Source organism: Sus scrofa, chromosome 1 (assembly GCF_000003025.6).
Source record: "Sus scrofa isolate TJ Tabasco breed Duroc chromosome 1, Sscrofa11.1, whole genome shotgun sequence".
Lineage (NCBI taxonomy): Eukaryota > Metazoa > Chordata > Mammalia > Artiodactyla > Suidae > Sus > Sus scrofa.
The window spans coordinates 19,317,363-19,338,807 of NC_010443.5; the positions used below are offsets into that span (position 1 = coordinate 19,317,363).

Here is a 21,445-nt window from a genome sequence, read left to right on the forward strand (position 1 = left end):
ACTACCAGAAGAGACTTTCTTTTCATTTTGTTGAGAAGGCTGCAAAATTTTAGATCTAAACTGCCATTGTTAGCTCTCTGTTTTAAATCCCTGACTGTTTCATCACCTCTGAACCTTTATTTTTCAGTTCCCTATGCTATTGGAGTGAGAAGCTGCAGTTTCCCAGATAATTGTTAAGAACCACTGCATCCTGAAGAGAGAGGCAAGACACTTGTTAGAAAAAAGAATGCAATATGGAGTCAGAGTGATTCTGATTAGAGCGTAAATTAGATCCTGAGAGTCCTCTGCTTAAAACCCATTGGTGCCTCTTCATCTTATACAAAACCTTTCAGTGACTACCTTAAAACCCCTGCTACCTCTCCTTCTGCTCCAACCACACTGGTACCTTGTGTTCCTCAATGAGCCAGGGATACCCTGGCCTTAGGCTTTTTGCACTGGCTATTTTCTTTGACTGGAATTCTGGACTTCTCTTTATGTGGATATCTGCAGACCTTACTCTTTCATTTCCTTCATGTTTGCTCAAATATCATATTCTCATGGAGATCTTTTCTTATTTAAAGTTGTCTCCTTTCTCTCTATTCTTATTTTCTACCCCCTTTTCCTCCTTAAAATATCACTACCTGACATACCATAAAAACATATTTTCTGGATTTCCTCCATGACACAGTGGTATAAGAATCCGACAGCAGTGGCTCAGGTCACTACAGAGACGCGGGCTCAATCCCCAGCCGGCTGCTGTGGGTTAAAGGATGGGGCATTGCCACAGCTGCAGCATAGGTTGAAGCTATGGCTCAGATTCAATCCCTGGCCCAGGAACTTCTATATGCTGTAGGCATGGTCATAAAATTTAATATATATATATATAATTTTTTTCTATGTTCTTCCAGTAAAATGGATGCTCCATATAGGCAGAGAGGCTCTGTCTTTTATATTCCCTCATATAGCCCCAGAATTTATACTAGTTCTTGGCCCATAGTAGGTGCTTATTATATATTTGTTAGATGAGTCAATGGATAAAAGACTCTGTGAACTAATTTCTCTTCAAGAATTCATCACAAACTCTATGATCAGTGGTATGGTGGAGGTGGCTGGTACAGCTGGCAAGCACTCCTTGTTAACATCTTTTCCCAGATCTGCATTAAGTGACTTCATGTCAGTAGGTTGAAACTGTCCATAATGATCGTGTTTTTTTTTTCCTATGTGTCTATCCAGTTCCTTAAGAAAGTACCACAAACAAGGTGGCTTAAAATAACAGAAATTTATTCTCTTAACGTCCTAGAAGCTAGACGTCTGAAATCGTGGTGTCCTGTGGCTCCTCCCTCCTCTGAGACTCTAGGTAGAACCTTTCTAGCTTCTGAGTTTCTGGTGTGCCCACTGATCCCTGACACTCTTTAGCTTGCAGCCACATCACTCCAATCCCTGCCCCTGTTGTCACAAGGTGTTCTCTTACAGGTATCTCTGCCTCTGTGTCTCCTCTCCACTTATGAGGACATCAGTCATATTGGATTAAAAGCCAGCTCTACTCCAGGATAACTTCATTTTGACTAATTACACTTGGAACAGTTCTATTTCCAAGTAAGGCCCATTCTAGGGTACTGGGGATTAGTATTTAATATATCTTTTTAGAAGACAATGCAACCCATAAAAAATGAGCAATCACAACAAATCAAGACTTTATTGTTCTGCTTTGTTTAATTTTTAAGAGAGGCAGTTATTTACATATTTACCATCATACCACTAACGATAACATGTGGTGATATTTTCCCTGAAATTCAGAATTAGTTGTGATGAGCTGGATTAGCTGTCAGATGAGCTAAAGATTATTTAAGTGATTATTGTTTAGTTCTCAAATATCCATAATAGAAATTAAAACCTATTACTTTTTGAAATAAATATTCTTTCTGAATTTCTTTGTTACATGGTTTATACATTTGGATCATTTTATCTTTTCTTTCTCAAGAAGAGATAATTATAGGTTAATGAGCATCAAAAAAAGATAAAACACCAAAAAAACTGACCAAACTACTTTTAGCCTAACAAATATTATTAATTTTTAAAAAAGAGATTTATAGTTTATACCTGAAATTGTCTGAATTTATAAACAATATTTGCAGCTTTTGCACTACAATTAGACATATACACTTTAGAATGTTTTGGGTTCCTCAGCTTTGCGTTCTTAATGATAAAGACGTTGAGTTGTATCTGGAACTTAGTAAATCATTGCAATAATACAAGAAAATGAATACAAAGATAAAATACATTTACATGGTAATTTTAATTTTATATTTCACGTGATTCATTTAAGGTGTTTTTTAATTCATTGGAAAATATTTAGATCTTTCAACATTAGCTGATTCAAATCTTTTGCATTCTTTCATTTAATAAATATTTACTGATATCTTACTTAGTGCCAGGCACTGCCAGATCCTGAGACTACACAAATGAATAAGACCAGAAATGTCACTACTCTTTAAATTAAATTTAAATTTAAATTCATTGATTGGGAGTTCCTGTCGTGGTGCAGCGGAAATGAATCCGACTAGGAACCATGAGGTTGTGGGTTTGATCCCTGGCCTAGCACAGTGGGTTAAGGATCCAGCGTTGCTGTGAGCTGTGGTGTGGATCGCAGATGCAGCTCAGATCTGGTATTGCTGTGGCTGTGGCACAGGCCGAAAGCTGTAGCTCTGATTGGACTCCTAGCCTGGGAACCTCCACATGCTGCAGGTATGGCCCTAAAAAAGCAAAATAAATAAAAATAAATAAATTAATTAATTCACAGGTTGGACTTCTACTTCCAGCCATGATGGAGTAGCGAGTACCAAAGTTACTCTTCTGTATGAAAAAACTAAAACACTGGACAAAATATATAAAATGATGGCTCTCAAGGCATTTTATGTTGAACGGCGAAGGATAGCGATCTCTGGAGAGTGAGCACCAAGTGAGATGAACACTACAATTGTTTGATCTTACTGCCTGGAGGTTTTTCAAGTCATGGCATAGAAGTAAGATGGGGTGTGGGAAGGAATGAACTCAGGCACAGCCCAGTAGATTTGCTGAGTTGAATGGACAGAGCTGGGAGTCAGGAAACCAAGGTGGCCTGTGTTCACGGGGCAGAGTATACAGAGGGGACAGCTGCCAAAAAAGAAGTCTGTAGTGCTTCTCCCAAAAGTACTCAGCTGAATATTAAGATAGCCCATGCATGCAATGAAATGCCTAAGGCTGGGGAAACAAACAAACAAAATTTGAGGGAATAGTGCCTGGAAGTCACAGAATTAGGAATAGTAACTATTCTCAATAGCTAGAATGGAAAATATCATGTTCCATAAGGAGTTGGCTGGAGTACAAAGAAAGGTCTTGCCTCAGCAGTTGGAGAAATTATCCCTAGACCAAATGCTACTCTGGCCTGTCTAACAAAGTGTAGAAGCAAGATGAAAGAAGAAAAAAAAAACTTAAATTATTCATAAATAACTTCACCTCCTCCAAGAACTAGTTCAAGAATACTTTTATTTTATTTTTTTGGCTGCACCTGCAGCATGCAGAAGTTCCCAGGCCAAGGATGGAACCCTCATCACAGCAGTGACCTGACTAGGTCACCAGGGAAGTCCGAGAATACTTCTAGAAATATAAAATATCCAGTAATCAACAAGGTACAATTTGCAATGTCTGGCATCCAATAAATATTACAAGGCATATAAATTCATATATGGAGTGATGGAGAAAAGAGATACTAAGTGACAAATAACAACAAGAAATTATTACATGGTGATGCACTTTAGGTAGAAGGTTTTTAAAGAGTCATATGATATGAATGAAGAGGAATGTATTTTACACTGGGTGGCCAGAGAAAGCATTGAGAGACCAGAGAAGCATCTCTAAAGACATAACCCTGACCCTGAGACCTGAGCTGTGCAAGGATCAGAAGGAAGAGGACTTTAGGCAGCTGACACAAAGGCTCTGAGGCAGGAGCAAGGAGATGTGACCCAACATTACCCACCTGCCACTAAAGCGTGGCTCAAAATCTTTCCATTTATCAGAACAGAAGATACGTGAATAGATACCTTTCTATTTTTCAGCTGTCTACTGTATATTTGCTATTCTCTAAGATATCTTAAAATTTTAAGTGTTTTCCATTTTTTTGAAAGTCCTTGTTAGAAAATAAAGTTGATACAAAGGTGGTCGCACTTACCTAGGCTGAAAAGTGACCCCTGAGAGCAAAGCTAGAGAAATCACTGAGGCTATCAGAATTTAGAGCAAGTCACAGCTCTTACTTGCACTTCATTTAGCACACACTATTTTCTATGTAACTAGAGCCTTGAAATACATCATTGTTCAAATAATAGAACTATCCCAAATACCTTTCAGAAAAATCTTAAAATCATGTTCTGAGGAAACTTGATATGGCTCCAAAATCATCTTGTGTTATAGCATGCTATTGGTGATGGGATTCTAGAGGACTAGGTCAGAACAGACCCATCTGGAACTTAAATTCTACAAGGCTGGAATGGAGTTTGAAGCCTTAGGGGATTTTGTTTGTTTGTTTGTTTGTTTTTTTAACTTCACTGGAGTTAAACTTTATCCAACAGGTTCTGCCTCTTCACTAAAATTTTCATTACCACTTATTTTTAGTGACCTCTGTTTCTAAAGCAGTCCTGGCTGGAGGGGCATGGGGTATCAGTTTAAAGACTGTGGACTGAAGCAAGAACTATGCACATTTCTGGCACAGAAATAAAGAAGTGTTCCCTGATGGAAGACTATGGATACTCTAACCATGTTTGATTTAATGTCACATGGGAAAGGGGCACATAAGTATACATGGAGGCAGAGAAGTAGGTATCATGAATAATAATGAGAGGTTTATAAAGTGAGAGTAGAGGATGAATGAGTTATGAAGATCTTGAGCTGTTCTCAGTAATCGTTTGTGGATGGGTGGTTTCTTGAGCTTCAGGTTCATTGGAAGACTATAATGCAACTCCCAGAGGAGAGGCCTCAGGCAACAAGAATAATTCTTCAGTGCTACAAGTAAAATAACTTTGTGTCCTCAATACCTATTTGTGGAAGAAAGGAAGAAAGAAGAAAGGGAGAAAGAAGGCCAAGGAAATGAGCCTCTGAAATCCACAGTGGTGGGAAAGTTAGCAGAACACACAGAGAAGGCTAATTTTGCAATGCTGCTTTCTGAGATTCTTGCTGACAACCATGCTGTCAGGATCTCTTACACTTTTTTTTTTTTAAGCTGATTTATTTTTCTTACTTGAACAAAAGGTCAAAGCACACCAATTTGTGGCTTTTCAAAAGCATATCCAACGGTTTAATAACTTCATTAATGAATTCTTTTAACAGACCAATGCAAATTATCATAATCTCTAGTTTCTAGATCCTACCATTTGAAGGAAAAAATTGTTCTTAGCCAACTTTGGATCAATAGCTATATGACTTGTTAGTCTACTCTCATTTTTTAAAACTATGTTGAATTATTTTAGCACTAAAAGCAGATTTTAAAAAATTGTCAAGACTTTTCACAATGTGGTAAACTAAGTTGATACAAATATTCTTCGTGCTGCAATTATCTAGAAATACAGAATAAAATACAACCAAAAAGCAAAAAGTAATTTGCAGGTGCTAGAAATGGAGAGAGGAATAAAGGCTAAACAATTAGCATGAGGTAATGAGCAGCTTATAAATGATGCCCTAGGGAACTGAAAATGGTTTCTAACATTCATTTGGTGATGCGAAAGATTATTTCATGAACTGTGGAAGTCAAAGGGTTGAAGTTGACACACTTAACATAAAGATGGGAGCTAAGCTTTGATGGACTTCAAAATCCCATAAAGAAACTGAAAGTTTTACCCACCAGACCGGGAAGGCTTCAAGTCAGTCCAGGGACTAGAACTGAAAACATGTAAGGTAAAGTCACAGTGCACATGTGTGATATCTGAATTTACATAGCCTGATGGTACAAGAGCCTTAAGCAGACAAATTACCACAAAAATTGGCCTAAGATTACTTATAACCCCTAGAATTCAAATGGAATGTCATTGGAAGTCAATATTTAAAGATCCCTTTGAAATCTAGGGAAATTTGAATCCTCATCAAAAAAATAAACCTACTGAGAACAGCTCATAACACACACACACACACACACACACACACACACACACACACACACACACCAGGAGTACTAAATTAACATTAAATCCACAAATGGATTAAGCTTTCCTTTTAAAAGACAATTATTCTAAAACTACATTTAAAAACCTAGCTCTATGCCATTTGAAATTCTAAAAACAGTGATATAAAATGGTTCAAAGGAAAGAGATCAAAAATCCTACTCTTAGGAAAATGGCAGAAACATAATTAAATACACTTTAAAAAAATCAACTTCTGGAGTTCCCGTCGTGGCGCAGTGGTTAACGAATCCGACTAGGAACCATGAGGTTGCGGGTTCGGTCCCTGCCTTGCTCAGTGGGTTCACGATCTGGCGTTGCCGTGAGCTGTGGTGTAGGTTGCAGACGCGGCTCGGATCCTGCGTTGCTGTGGCTCTGGTGTAGGCTGGTGGCTACAGCTCCGATTCAACCCCTAGCCTGGGAACCTCCATATGCCGCGGAGCGGCCCAAGAAATAACAACAACAACAACAAAAAAAAAAAAAAAAAAAAAAAAAAGACAAAAAGACAAAAAAAAATCAACTTCTAAGCAATCCAAATAGGAACAAGGGTTAACATTGACAAGGTACAACAAACATCAAGCAAACAAAATACACAAACAAAATAAGGTGATGGCACTAGTTCCAATATATCAGTAATTACAAATAAATTCATGTCATAGTAATTCTGCTTTCATAGAATCATCTAGGAAGTGTTCTTTCCTCTCCCATTTTCAGAAGAGTTTGAGAAGGATTTGGTACTAATTCTTTCTTGTTTATTTGTTTTGTTTAGTCTTGCTTTTTATTGAAGAATAGTTGATTTACAATTTGCATTAATTTCTGCTGTATAGCAAAGTGATTCAGTTTATACATATATACATAAACATTCCCATATAGGTTATCACAGAATACTGAGTAGATTTTCTTGTGTTATACAGCATGTCCCCCCAACCATGTAGTCCATATACAATAGTGTACATATGCCAATCCCAATCCTCAATACATCACCCCTTCCCATACCACATTTCCCCTTTGGTAACTATAATTTTTTTTATGAAGTCTATGAGTATAATTATGTTTTATAAACAAGTTCATTTGTATCATTTTTTACATTCCACATATAAGTGATGTCATATGATATTTGTCTTTCTCTGCCTGACTTACTCCACTTGGTATGATAATCCCTATGCCCATCCATATTGCTGCAAATGACATTGTTTTATTCTTTTTTTATGGCTGAGTAATATTCCATTGTATATATGTGGCACATCTTCTTTATCCATTTCTCTGTTGATGGACATTTGGGTTGCTACAATAACTAAATAGTGCTGCAAAGAACATTGGGGTGCATGTGTCTTTTTGAATTATGGATTTCTTTGGATAGATGCCCAAGATTGGGATTACTGGATCAAATGGTAGTTCTATTTTTAGTTTTTTGAGGAACTTCCATAATATTTTCCATAGCATTTGTACTAATGTATGTTCCTTCCAACAGTGTAGGAAGGTTTCCTTTTCTCTACACCCTCTCCAGAATTTATTGATTGTAGGCTTTTTGATGATGGCCATTTTTACTCCTGTGAGGTGATACTTCATCATAGTTTTAGCACTAATTCTCTTTTAAAGGATTGGTAGAATTCACAAGTCAGGCCATGCAGTCCTGGACTTACCTTTGTTGGGAAGTTTTGATTATGAATTTAATTTCTACTTATAAGTTTGTTCAGATTTTGTATTTATTTTTGAGTCAAATTTGGTAGTTGTGTTTCTAGTTTTTTCCATGACATCTAGGTTATCTAATTTGTTGGAGATGGCTTACTTTTTGAAAATTTATCAGTCTAATACAACATAATAACATACATAAAGGGAAAATTTATATGATTACCTAAATAGATGTAAAAAATACTACATAAAACTTAATGTCTGTTCAAGATTTAAAACACACAGAGACACATAAACAGAAATGAAATTGAGGAAAATTACTGTAATCGATAAGAGCCATCATGAAAACATACATAAAATCCCATACCTGAATATATACATAAACTACACAAATAAATTTACTTCTAGTCTTACATTCAACTGAAAGATATACAATGTGCCACACCAAAAATGACACAAGAACATTCACAGCATCGTTGTTTCAAAGAGCCAAGAACTACAATCAACCTAAATGCTCATCAAAAGTAAAAGAGATAGATGGTGTTATAGCTGTACAAGTGAATACTAAAGAGCAATAGGAATAAGCAAACTATTGTATGTGCAGTAATACAGATGAATCTCATATATACAATGAATGTTGGGGGGGCTCATAAGTGCTGAGGATATTCAATTTCCTTGCCTTGGCAAAAATTAAATGGGTGTTTCTACTTTGTAAACATTTATTGAGCTGTGCACATTTTAGTGCTCTTATATATACTTGAAATTTTTATATCATACTTGAAATTTTTATTTTAAAAATAAACATAAAATCAGCTCCTAGAATAATAATGAAAACTTTCCTAAATATCAGAAGACCTACACATGTATACTCACATACACACATCCACACTAAAAAAATCAAAGTAAAAAAACACCCATTGGCTGCTGTGGTGCAGTGGGATTGGCGGCATCTTGGGAGTACTGGGATACAGGTTCAATTCCCAGCTCAGCACAGTGGGTTCAGGATCCGGTGTTGCCACAGCTGCAGCTTTGGTCGCAGTTGTGGCTTGGATCTGATCCCTGGCCTGGGAACTCCATATGCCACAAGCAGCCAAACAAGAAAAAAAAAAAGAAAGAAAACACTCATTGAGAGGCTTTAAAAGGTATAAAATTGACAAAACCGTATGACAGAAATTGTCCTAAATATATCTGTCATTTCAATTAAAGGAATATTGGCTTAACTCACTAATTATAATAAAAGTCATGTATTAAATAGGGTTCTAAAGAAAGAATCAGAACTATGTTAGATCAAACAGACCAATCTAAAATATAATTTTTCAAAAAGTTGAAAATAAAAAGATGTGCGAGAGCATACCATATGTAAAGAAATGAGGTAACATAATTTTAATAGTAAAGAAGGAGTAATTTAAAGCAAAAAATCCTGTCTAAAATTCAGCTGACTAGCAACCTTAATTCTATCTGAAACATTAATTATTGTCATGTAATATAATATATTCAGATGCAGGAGATTTAGATGTAGACATATTTAAGGGGCCATTATTTTGTCTATCACAGTCTGTACAGTCTCTGGTACATAAAAATTCACATCAATCCCACATGTAAAATGCTCAGTCCATTCCAACATCTCCAAAAGTCTTTAACAGCATCCATTTAATGGCATCACCTTAAATCTAATATCTCATCTAAATCCCATCAGTTTAAAATTCCTGAGTCTCATCATTTAAATCCTCTAAATCAGATATGAGTAAGACCTGATCCATCCTGAGGCAAAATTTCTCTGCATCTGTGAACCTGTGAAATTAGAAAGTTATCTGCTCCCAAGATACTATAGTTACACATGCATGGGGCACAAGTCATAAGCATTTCCATTTTTAAAAAAGATAGAAAATGGCAGGAAAATCAAATTCAAAATCTAGCTGGGTAAACAAAATAGGTTTCAAGGCCTGGGAATAACCCTCTGTGGTCCAAGGCTCTGCCTTCTTGTCTTAAGGTTCTTCATCCTTAGAAATATTCTTCCTTTTGTGTGAAGTATAGCACATATTGCAGCCAAAAAAGTTAATCTGCCTATTTCCTATCTGTATAATTTTGTGAGAGTAACAGTTTTCTTTCATGTCATACTCTCTTTATCAAAGCTGTCAGTGTTTTATGTTGGTAGAATATACTCAAAAATCTTGTGGATGTCTTACGTACGTCAAGGAAATGCATCCCATTAGACCTGAGGCTCCTTCACATATCTCTTCTACATAATCCCATCTCTATATTGCCTCCTTCAGGTAAGGGGATCCAGGAGCAGAACTTCTAATCTCCTCAGAAAGCCCTCGGTATGACCAGTGTCAGATCTCTTGACCCTTTGGATACATTGTCAGGTCATCCAGCCACACAGATGGCTTTCTCTCCAGAGCACACTTTCTAGAGAGCGAGTTTCCTAATTTTAGCATATTTGACATCTGTACAAGATGACAATTTCTCAAATAATTTATTTCTGCATAACACGTCTTCTCTCAATACACTTCCTTTCTCTCACATTTAATATAAGCAGTCAAAAGAGACCAGGATGTACCTTGAACATTTTGCCTGGGATCTCCTCAGCTAAATACACAAGTTCATAATTTATAAATTTTAATTCCATATACCTGCAAGACATAATTCAACTAAATTCCCTGCCACCATACGCATGAATCCTCTCTTCTCCACTTTTCAATAACATACTCTTCATTTCCACTTGAGCCTTCACCAGCACTGCCTTTGACGTTCTTATTTCTACCAACGGTTCATGATGGCTTAGGTATTCTCGAAGACAGACAATAGGTGTTTTCTCTGTCAGGCTTCCCTCACATTCTTCTGAGCATTCACTAACAGAATCATTAACACCCATATTTCTACCAAGAGTCTATTCAAGGAAATCTAGTCTTAAAATTCTTCCAGTCTGCTCATCTCCCAATTCCAAGTTCATTCCACATTTTTACATATTTGTTATATCAGCACTCAATTCCAGGTGCTAAACTCTATATTAGTTTCCAATTGCTGCTGTAACAAATCACCACAAACTTGGTGGGTTAAGACAACACACATTTATTACCACCAGCTTTGGTGGTCAGAATTCCAAAATGGGTCTCCCTGGGCTAAAACCAAGATGTTAACAGAGCTGTATTCCTTCTGAAGGCAATAGGAGAGAATCTGTTTCCTTTTCCAGATTCTCCAGGCTATCTGCATGCCTTGGCTTAGAGCATGCTTCCATTTTCAAAGCCAGAAATCACATCCATCTGACTTCTTATTCTATTATCAGACCCCCTTCCCTAACTCCCTTGCTTCCCTATTTCTTTTATAAGGACTCTTAATTAACCCACCCAGATAACCCAGGGTAACACACCTATCTTAGGATCCTCAATTAACAATATCTGGAAAGTCCCTTTTGAAATATAACGTAATGTACTCACAGGTTCCAGGGTTAGGATACGGACGTATTTATTTATTTATTTATTTATTTATTTATTTATTTAATAATACTTATTATTATGCCTACCACAGAAAATGAGTGAGAGGAGGTTATTGTCAACGTGGGTCTTAAAGCGAGAGTATGAGTCATCTAGTTAGACAACCTGGGGAGAGGCATACATATCAGAAGGAGAGAATAATATAGATAAATAAGCTGAGCAAAGGGAAACCATGCCTGGGGCGGGTAAGGTCCTAAGAGAGGCTATGTAGAGCTGAGAGGCCAAAATTATATTGTAAACCCAGGCTGGGACATCATTATCAGAAGTGTAGCACAGTAGGCTAGGAAGCTCACACATTATGCCAGGTGCAGTGGGAGACTGAGTATCTAGAAGAACAAGAGCAACATAATAAAATCTGTTTTAGAGAGAGTACATAATAAAATCTATTTTAGGTGGCAGTACAGAAGATAGAGAAATCAGAATATCGAAGCCTACACAAAGTCATAACTCGTTTGATTTACGAGTTGAGCTAGTTTGATATGATTTTGTATGTGTACTTTAAGACTATCTTAAGTGTGTCAAATAATTTTATGCCAAAATGGCTAAATAAAGTAACAAAAAGTAGATTAATCCAAGGGTGTTTCACTGGACTGGTTTCATACATGCTCCAGCCAAAATTCCAGGAAGAGTCTTCAAACCTTTATTATTACAGAAAACACCTCTTTTCATTAAAAAGGAACTGCTCTTGGCCAACAGCCAGTGGCTTCATGCCAAAATTGAAGCAATAATCTAGATTATCTGAGTAAAATTTTTCCTCAAAATTTCTGGCTTTGTATTTTTTTTTCTTATGGGTCAAATTATTGGATTGTCTATCCACATTAATCAACTATAAAGAATAATTTTCACCTCACCATCTGACTGTTAATAAACACTAAAATATTTGACATTTATTACACTTCCCCCAGAGGGATAATATGTTGCCGTTTAAAATTATTTTCGTTCTTTACTATTTCTCAGAATTCTATACAACAGCTGTCAGGCTTTTTTTCAGGAGTAGCACATTCTACCAAGATATTTTTCTTTTCCTTTCTTTTCTTTATTTATTTTTTCTTTCTGTAACTAGCAGAGGCCATCAATGTCAGTTGAGTTTGGTTTTTAAAGTCTGATTTTCAAGTCCCTTCCAGCAAAAATCTTGTTAACAACTGAGCTTTGCAACCTTTCTGCTCCTTCTTTATATCTAAACATGCAGTCCTTTCAGTCACCACATTGAAAACTTAACTGAAACCTGACACATTGCAAAATCTAAGAATTCATTCTTACAAATATTCCAGAGATTCATTAAGAACTTGAAGGTACTGTATTAATAAAATAGGAGCACTTTGATTTAGTTTATACATAAAATCCTAAAAAGTTATTAGTGAATTAAGTTTCTAAAAAAATAAGCAAGATGCTAAGTTGAGGTAACATGCTATTTAAATGTAAAGCTCTTTTGAAGTAAAGTGCTCATTTAGCAAATTTTAATTAATTAATTTGGTTACTTATTAATTTATTTGTTATAGCCACACCTGAAGCACATGGAAGTTCCTGGGCTAAGGGTCGAATCAGAACTGCAGCTGCCAGGCTACACCACAGCCAGAGCAACACAGGATCTGAGCTGCATATGTGACCTAAGCTGCAGCTTGTGGCAACACCAAATCCTTAACCCACTGAGTGAGGCCAAGGATCAGACCTGCATCCTCACAGACACTATTGCAGGTTCCTAACTCACTGAGCCACAACGGGAACTCTGTTTTGGCAAATTTTAAAAAGTGTGTTTTCATTTAGCTCTTTTCTGTTTGGTCCTTTTTATATATTGAGTTTTCTTAAATGACAACTTTTGGAAATTTGGAAGAAATTGTGAAATCTTGGTTGTTATATATTCAGATGACAATGACTTTTAAAAATAAATAGAATATATAGAATTTTTAGCATCTAAAGTAATTTCCAGCTGCTCCTACAGCATATGGAAGATGGAAGTTCTTGGGCCAGGGATCAAATTCAAACCACAGCTGCAACCTACACCGAATCCTTAACCAAATGCATTGGCCAGGGTTGGAACTGGCATCACCACAGACAAGCCAGATCATTAACCCACTGTACCACAGAGGGAATTCCTCAATTCAATATTTTTACAAGAAACTTCATGATGAATATATTGTTGATTTGGTTTTGATTGCAAAGATAAAGCTATTACAATCTATAACTATACAAAGGAATATAACTTAGTTTAAACGTCTTAAATTTGTTATAGGACCAAAGTTTGGATAAGAGATAAATTTCAACTCAATAAATTTCTATAGGCTGGAATTTTCTAACTATTGATATTAGTCAACATACATTTAAAAATATTGAATACACATCATATTTTCCAGGTATAATTTTATTCTTCTATGTGCCATTGAATAAAATCGATATTTATAGGCTCATGCTCTCAAATTCTAACAGAGAAGCCAGCATGGAATAAAGAAACAGCATTTTATGATTGAATTCTTAAACAATGTAAGGTGGTAATGGGAATAACATCTAATGCAATTAAAGAAGGTCATCACAGATAAGCATTGTGCAAAGAGATGAGGACAGCAGAGGATGCAAGGCCCAGGTTAATAGTCATTTCTAAGTGCAAAATGAATCTGTTGAAGAGTTTTATAGAAGAGAGTAAAGGATTTGATTTACATTGTAGAAAAAAAAAATGCTCTAGCTTGCTAGGGATATGGAAAGAAAAGTTTGAGAGACAGAATCAGAGAAATTAGAGGCTACTGAATCAGTATGGACGACATATTATGGTGACTGGGACTCAGTTTCTGATGTGCAGAAAGGTAGATACAGAGGAAAGTGTAGAAAGACATCCAGGAGCTATTTGGAATTACACTTAGAAATACCTGGGTGATGAACTAGTTGTGAAGGATGAAGGGGGTCGGGGAGCAACAGGTGGATATGAACGGTCATGGGGAAAGTCAAGAAAAGAGAAGTCAAGAGTTTGGCTTGGGATGTGTTAAGTTTGAGATAGTGATGTATTGGTTATTCCCTAGAAATGCAACATTCCTCTATCAGATGATATTCAAAAATTGAATAGATGTTTGTCTAGATGACATGAAAGTATCCTTCATCTTTAAAATGCTATGATTTTATGGAAAGTAGAAAAGAAAGTGATCTGAACAGAATGCCATGGATTAAATTTGTTTTCATTAGATGAAATGCTCAAAACCAGGATTTGTTCATTTTATATCTTATTTGCTCCCACCAACTTATCCACCACCAAGTAAAAAGTGGACTGGCTGAAACTAAACTTTCCAATATATAAATAATTTAAAATTCACACCACTTAATTTTCAAAGTCCCTCTCTGCATTATTGCTGTAATGAACTGTGCATTATTTCTTTAGCATCCAGGACAAAGAACACTCAGTTATGTGCAGGTGCTCTCTTTAATGCATGAGTTTGTAGATTAAAAAGATGCTTGTACCCATTAAAGAAAATAATGGCTTTGGAAAACATTTTTCTTTATTTTTAAAAAAACTTTAAATATGTTGTTGCCCATCTTTATTAGTAAACTGGTGCATTCACATTATTACTATATGAATTTTCTTATTTTTGAATCAACATTTCCTGGTCAGCTATAAAGGGGAAATTAGATATGTGACTGTCAGTTTTCTCATGACAGCCCCACCTCACTGTGATGCCCAGCACATCTCCTGTGTGCTAATCTTTGAGGTTCTGCTGCCATCCCTATTCAAAAGGACAGAAGCCCAAGCAGGAAGTCCACAAAGATTCAATGTGAGGGGACACACTCAGAACATCTGCACTCAGCAAACTTAAATTGCCCAAACTGCTGCATTTAAAATCAATTTTGAGCTATTTGGAATTTTTGAAGGCAACAGTACTAAGAAGCCAGATGTTTCTGTATCATATGTGAGTAATACATGATGTGAGTAATATATGAGTCATAGGCCTGAAATACTCCAAGGTTGCATTGTGGTTAAGTGTGTGGATCCTGGAACCATGCTGTTTGAGTGGAGTTTCATCTATGCCACTGCCTACTTTTATGACTTTGGACAAATTATTTAAGGGATTGGTGTCTTAATTTTCTTATCTATACAATAGGATGGGTATCTCTATCTCATATCTTTGCAGAGTCCTAGATGAATGATGAGCTTTTGAAACTATGCCTGTCATAGCAAATGTTCAATAAGTATGCCTTATTATAATTTTATCCCAGCCATTTTCTAAGGATGCATGATTTAATACAGGAGATAAAAACCACAGGCCAACCCAAAGCTCTTCTATAACATGCTAAACTGATTTTAAATTACAAGGCACATACGGCTAATGAGGACAAAATTTGCTCCTTTTCTTGCATAAGTATACTGTAAAATTCCCCCTCTGTGCCTTTCTAGCTCACGGGCCTAGGAGATTTTTCCTAAATAATTCCTATATACACCAATAGCATAAAACCAAAGGTCACATGTACATTTAAATTTCCTAACTCAGGAGTTCAAATGCTTTGGGATGTGTATCTGGCTGATTTTTACATTCTGGTAGGTATATGGGTTATCCGTGAATTATAACAAATCACCCTAAAAATCTTTAAACACGCAAACCTTAGGCTGCAACCATTTCTTCTCATTCACAAACATATTGTCAGGTGGGAAGGGTTGAGGTGATTTAGGCTGGACTCTGCTGGGATGCTCTGCTTTAAGCTGGCCTTGCTGCTCAGGTCTGCTCCTTATGTATGCATCCTGTATATGGGCTGAGGGTAAGGGAGTAGTGGCTATTTGTGAAAGCTCTCCTTGTGGTAATGGCAGGAGGACAAGAGGACAAACTAAGCTGTTAAAGGAACTGTGAATCTCTTTTTTTGTTAGGTTTGCTAAAGTTTCACTGACCTAAGCAAGTAATGTGGCTGATACCAAGTCAAGAGACAGAATACACACCCTTTTCTGGAGCAACGAGGGAGGTAAGTGAATATGTCCCTCAATTATCTATCACACAGGGTTATGCTACTGGTAATGCTATCATCATTCTTGTCAATATTTGGATTATGATGAAATTAGCTTAGTTCACTCATATTACCCTAGTCATAAAAGAGGCTGAGAATTTGGTTTATAATGAAATTAGCAATCGCAAAGGAAGACAGAGATATCATAAGCTAAAGAATATAGGAAAATAGTACCCATCAGAAATTAATTCTTCTGAAGTTTTGTTGTTTTTATTGCATTTGGAAAAAAAAATCAGCACTATTTAGAAATATTAGCTAACGAAATATCTGTAGTCAAAGAAAGTAGCTTTTTCAGTATAAAGTTCTTTTCCAAAAGCAAGAAAAGTTGAGTAGGCTGTTATAAAAAATAAAACACATAAAAATGTAAAGGAAGTAATGGGTAAAAATTAAGAGAAAAGAGATACAATCCATTACACAGAAAATGTTCATGTCTTCAAGAAAGAAAAATTATATAATCCAGGGCCCATGAATACCTGTGTATATCAAGGGACATAACTATTAAACCCAGTAAGGCTGGCAAAGAAACACAGTCAATGTTGTGGTGTGATGCTTCTTTAACCTGACAAACAAACAAAGGGAAAAGTTCCTGAGACCATGTTAGCCAACTAGAAACACTCAGGTTCCAAAGAGAGTGACAGTTATGAGAACAAGTTATGAAAGACTAGTAATCATCCTGTGTTAAGTTCTCACTGTAAACAGTAATAAAACTGGACAAATATATGTAGCAACTGTTTTCAAGCAGAGGAGAAAACGTAGCTCAGGGCTATGATCACTGAGACAGGGAACCACACAAGATAATCTCCACATGAACTTCAGCTTTCTGCCAGGGAGCATTATGCAAATCACTGCACTGGGAAGTAGAGCCCAAACAGAAACCTGAAGTCTTTGGGTGGGAGTGGTGGAAGAAATAAAATTCAAAGTTCAGAGTAGCAGGCGCTGGTAGACTTTGCAAGGCAGAGTAACATATGTGAGGGAGATGCATTGAGAAGGAGCTCCACAAATCTGCAAAAGAATCCTCTTAAGATACCATGCAATCCCTACCAAAATTACACTGGTATTTTTCATAGAAATTTTTAAAAAATCCTAAAAATTGCATGAGAACACAAAGGACATAAGATTGCTAAAGAAATCTTCATAAAGAAGAATAAAGCTGAAGGCATTGCACTTTTTGATTCCAAACTACATTTTAAAGTTATACCAATCAAAACAGTATGGTATGGTATAAAACTAGACTCATATACCGCTGGAACAGAATTTGAGAGCCCAGCTATAAATCCATGCATATATTGTCAACTAATCTTTTCCAAAGGTACCAAGAACACAGAATGTGGAAAGAATAGTCTCTTCGATAAAATAGAGTTATGAAAACTGAATGTCTACATGGAAAAGTATGAAACTGGACCTTTAACTTATACCACTCACAAAAGTTAATTCCAAACAGTTAAAGACTTAAATATAACATCTGAAACTGTAAAACTCCAGATAAGGATATAGGGAAAATCTCCTTGATATTTATTTTGGCACTGAATTTTTGGATATGACACCAAAGCATAGGTAACAAAAGCAAAAATAAAAAAGAGGGATTACATAAACTAAAAAGTTCCCAAAGGGATTTTTGATAAATAGAATTAAGTAGTTTTTTGAGAGAATTTCTCACCAACAGATCTCAGTCACAAATAATGTTAAATGAAGTCTTTCAGACTGAAAAGAAAACAATTAAACCACATGAATATATACAAAGAAACAAAGAGTTCCAGAGATGGAAAATTATATGGGAATATGTATAAGGATTTCCCCCATCTTTTATATCATTAAGAATCAATTGACTATTAAGAGGAAAATAGCAATTACATATTGGTAAAGTCATAACATATGTAGGAGTTGATTATTTCACAAAAATATCTAAAGAATGGGCCATGGGAAAGTAGAAGGGTATTGTTTTAAGAGTATACAAGAAGTAATGTAAAAATAAATTAAAGTAGACTGTAACAAATTAAAGGTGCATTTTTTTTTTTTGGCTGTGCCTGCAGCATGCATAAATTTCCAGGCCAAGGATCAAACCCATATCACAGAAGTAACAACACCAAATCCTTAACCACTGGACTACCAGGAAACTCAACAAAGGTGCTTATTTTAATCCCTAGAAGAATCACTTTAAAATAGGCAGAGCAAAAAGTCAACAGAGGATATAAAATGGAATATAAATTTTTTTTTCATTCAAAAGAAGGAAGAATTTTTAAGTGGTGCTGGGAAAACTGGACAGCCACGTGGAAAATAATGAAATTAGAACACTCCCTAACACCACACACACAAATAAACTCAAAATGGATTCAAGACCTAGGTATAAGCCCAGACACTATAAAACTCTTAGAGGAAAACATAGGCCAAACACTCTCTGACATAAACGACAGCAACATCTGCTCAGATAATCCACCTCTTAGAGGAATGACAATAAAAACAAAAATAAACAAATGGGACCTAATCAAACTTAAGTTTTTGCACAGCAAAGGAAACCCTAAACAAAACAAAAAGACAACCCACAGAATGGGAGAAAATATTTGTGAATGAATCAACTGACAAGGGATTCATCTCCAAATTTATAAACACCTTCTGTAGCTCCATACTGAAAAAAACAAACAACCCCATCAAAAAATGGGCAGAAGATCTAAACAGACAATTCTTCAAAGAAGACATACAGATGGCCAAAAAACACATGAAAAGATGTTCAACATCACTAATTATTAGAGAAATGCAAATCAAAACCACTAGGAGATACCACCTTACACCAGCCAGAATGGCCATCATCAAAAAGTCTACAAACAATTAAATGCTGGAGAGGGTGTGGAGAAAAAGGAACCCTATTATACTGCTAGTGGGATTGTAAATTGGTGAAACCACTTTGGAAAACAATAGGGAGATTCCGCAGAAAACTAAAAATAGAACTACCATTTGATCCAGCAATCCCACTCCTGGGCATCTATCCAGAGAAAACCATGACTCCAATGTTCATTGCAGCACTCTTTTCAATAGCCAAGACATGGAAACAACCTAAATGTCCATTGACAGAGGAGTGGATCAAGAGGATGTGGTACGTATACACAATGGAATATTACTCAGCCATTAAAAGGAACGAAATACTGGTATTTTTAGCAACATGGATGGACCTAGAAATTATCATGCTAAGTAAAATCAGCCATATAATGAGACACTAATATCAAATGCTTTCACTGACATGTGGAATCTGAAAAAAAAGACATACTGAACTTTGCAGAACAGATACTGACTAACAGACTTTGAAAAACTTATGGTCTCCAAAGGAGACAGTTTGGGGGGCGGGGGGATGTGCTGGGGTTGTGGGATGGAAAACCTATAAAACTGGATTGTGATGATCACTGTACAACTACAAACGTAATAAATTCATTGCATAATAAAAAAATTAAAAAACAAAAGGAAGAATTTTAAAATGGGTAAAATGGTAAGTTTTATGTTATGTATATTCTACTAAATTTTTTAAAAATTAAAATTTGGGGGGCAGAGCAAGATGGCAGAGGAGTAAGAGGTCACGCACACTTTCCCCCACAAACACATGAGAAAATACATCTACATGAAAAACCTGCTCGCACAAAACATCAACTGAATGCTGGCCAAAGAACTTAAACCTCTAAAAAGCGCAAGAAACTCTTGACATAACTGGGTAGAACAAAAAAAAAGAGAGAGAGAGAGAGAAAAGGAATCAGTATGGGACTAGCATTCCCAAGAGGGAGCCGTGAAGGAGAAAAGGAACCCATCTCCTGGGAAGCCACCTAACTGATGAAAGATAGGCTGAGTTGGCAGGACCTCAAAGTCGCAGAAAAATGCAGCAGCTGGACTGAGAACAGCAGAGTGAGATCCTCAAAGACCATCTGAACCACTGTGGGGTCCAGACCATCTGGCCTGGACCCCACAGCCTGAGATGCTCAGGCCAGGGCTGGGTGCTGGGTGCTGAGACTCAGGCTCCGGAGGTCAGTCCAGGGGAGAGGACTGGGGCTGGCATGAGGGGCTAAGGAGCAGTGCACCACGGACTAAGGAGGGGAACACCATGGCAGAGGGAACATGGGAGAAGGTCTGGACCCACAGGAGAGGCAAGGTGCCACTGTTGGGGAGGGGAGAGGAGGGGTGGCTGCCATAGGAAACTCCCTGCTCCAGAGCATGCACATGCCTGCAGGTGTAGAGGGCAGGGCGGCTCTGTGGAGGCTTAGGGCGGTGAGAAGCCTCTTGCTCATTTAGGGGAGATTAGGCGCTTCTTGTACAGGCTACCAGTGGCCAGGCACCTATTGTGTGGGCTAAGGGCATCAGGGGGCTAAGTGCGATGTGGTGCCTCTTGCACGATCTACAGGTGGCAGGGACAGACTGCAGTGGTTATCTCAGAGGCCAGAGGGAGGTGTGGCTTGCCATCACTGGCTCCTGTGAGTGGGCTCCACCAGCGACCCCAGTCACCTCAGGGGTTGCCAAAAAAGAAAAAAAGAGGGCATTGCAACCAAGCAGCATATACTGTGGCTCTCCCTCCCAGGGGAACGCACCCACCCCACAACCGCCACTGCCAAATGCTCTGGGTGACACCCAGACACTTGGTCACTGTCCCTTCCCAAGACCCTACAACTAGGAGCAACGGGTGCAGCACCTCCTTCATGGGCTAAATGGGACAGGGTGCTTCTTGCGTGGTCTGCAGGCGGCAGAGGCAAACTGCTGCAGTTATCCCAGAGGTGGGCGTGGCCCACTTCCAATGGAGATATCTTTGCAAAAATCACTTGCAGCCCCATTCACCTAAAGGGGACCACAGAGGAGGGCATTGTGACTGAACAACACCTGTTGGTGCTCTCGCACCCCTGGGGAACATACCCACCCTGCTGCTGCCACTGCCAAATGTTCTGCGGTACCCATATGTCTGATCTCTGTCACTTCCCAGTGCTCTCTGTTACTAGAAGCACCCTTTATAACACCTCATATGTGGGCTAAGTGAGACAGGTTGCTTCATGCATGGTCTACAGGTGGCAGGGGCAAACCACCACAGATATCACTGACTCTAGAGATGGTCATGGCCTGCTCCCAATAGGGATCCCTGAACAGGCACCATCTGTGGCTCCAATCACCTCAGAGGAGGGCACTGCAATCAAACACAAGCTGTTGTTGCTCTCACTCCCCTGGGAA

At 37.5% G+C, this 21,445-nt stretch overlaps 1 protein-coding gene across 3 annotated transcripts in view; it reads right to left on the minus strand.

Moving 5' to 3' along the window:
• GRM1 (glutamate metabotropic receptor 1) overlaps window positions 1-21,445 on the minus strand; it is a 389,633-nt gene that overhangs the window by 134,142 nt on the left and 234,046 nt on the right. The gene's annotated exons all lie outside the window — the stretch shown is intronic.